This window comes from Lutra lutra, chromosome 10, assembly GCF_902655055.1.
Source record: "Lutra lutra chromosome 10, mLutLut1.2, whole genome shotgun sequence".
Taxonomy (NCBI): Eukaryota; Metazoa; Chordata; class Mammalia; order Carnivora; family Mustelidae; genus Lutra; species Lutra lutra.
The window spans coordinates 61355886-61357355 of NC_062287.1; the positions used below are offsets into that span (position 1 = coordinate 61355886).

Below are 1470 nucleotides of genomic sequence, written 5' to 3' on the forward strand. Positions count from 1 at the left end.
CCATATCCTTGAGCCACCTACACTGGGCTTGACAATTCTGTGAGAAACTATTGTCCTCTTAACCTGTCTCCTAAAGACCAAAGTTCAGAGCCAGCCTCAAGTACATGTCATATCTGTTCTTATACTTAGGGTTCTACTACTTGGAATGAAAGATGCATTGTAGACACTATTGGTTAACTCTTCTCTTAGTCGCTCCAATTTCATAAGCAAGGGGATGTTTGCTGAGCCCCCTGATATGCCAGAAGCTATGCTCATCACTCTGAGGGATGACAACAGGTGTGCTGGCCCCTACATCCCTTACAAATCCCTAGCACAAGCTGTAGTTTCTAGAACTGTGTACACCCAGTTTGAGTCAATATAATTATTGGATTATATAATTATATATATATATAATATAAATATATACACGTTTATATTTATATTTTATGTATATAAAATATAAGCTTTGCATAGTGGCAGTATCGTAGCCAATGAGGTTTATCCGAGGCACAATTAATGCTAACTGAAAACATTTCCCAATACGCCGCCATGATGACTTGAAATATATATATAAAATATAAAATATAAAAATATAATTGAGTCTTATAAATATGGTGGCTATTTGCACTGACCTAGAGAAGCCTAGCGCAGGAATTAAGATCTGAATATGACCAACTAACTGGATTCCTCTTTGAGTCCCTTCTGGATTTGCACCTGGGAGAAGCATAGCAGAGGTGGAGAAAGCACTCCTAGAGAGACCAAAGGAGTGGACCAAATTCTGGGCGATAACACCTGTCAATATGTATCCTATTCCTAGGAACTGCATCCTTTCTATTAGATGTTTCCAAAACTAATTTTTATAATCCACACAAGGGTCTTATGAAAATTAATGTTATCGTGTACAGATGCTAGTATATTGCAAGTGCTTAAAACATTTGAGCTTTCCTAGTCATTGTCATTACTATCACTGTTATCAGTATGCAAGGACATTGAGATTATTTGTATCATTTTAGGTCATCAGTGTTGAAGTTGGCCCTTCTGGCCTCTGAGGGACAAGAGGAAGGCCGTAGTGGATAAACTCTTCCAGCAGCTGTGAGATGGAGGGGAGCCCTGTGAGAGAAGTCTCTTGTGGAAAATGACAAATGCTGAATCACACCTATGGCTCTGCTTGAGGAAAGGAGAGCTAAGCTGGAGGGTAATAAGAGCCTCTTCTTGTAGGCAAATGGATGTCATTTTCCTTTTCTGCTGTTACTGAGTGTAGCTTTGGAAGACTCTGCCCTGGAGCCCAAGGCAGCCCTGAGCTGCAGTTACTCTGAGGAATCCCTGCAGGGTGATGTGCTCATTCTCTGTTCCTGCTCAGAGCTAACTCCAGACTCTGCAACAGCTGTGAAAGCTGCCCCTGTGACAGCATGTTATGATGCCATGTCTCTTTGCATACTCACACGGGAGGACTTGAGTCTGTGTCCAGTCCCTGGGAGCTGGAGTACAGTG

General features: G+C 41.6%; 1 pseudogene; it reads left to right on the forward strand.

Moving 5' to 3' along the window:
* Window positions 1–441: 441 nt before the first annotated feature.
* Window positions 442–573, forward strand: LOC125080192 (uncharacterized; annotated as a pseudogene).
* Window positions 574–1470: the final 897 nt, after the last annotated feature.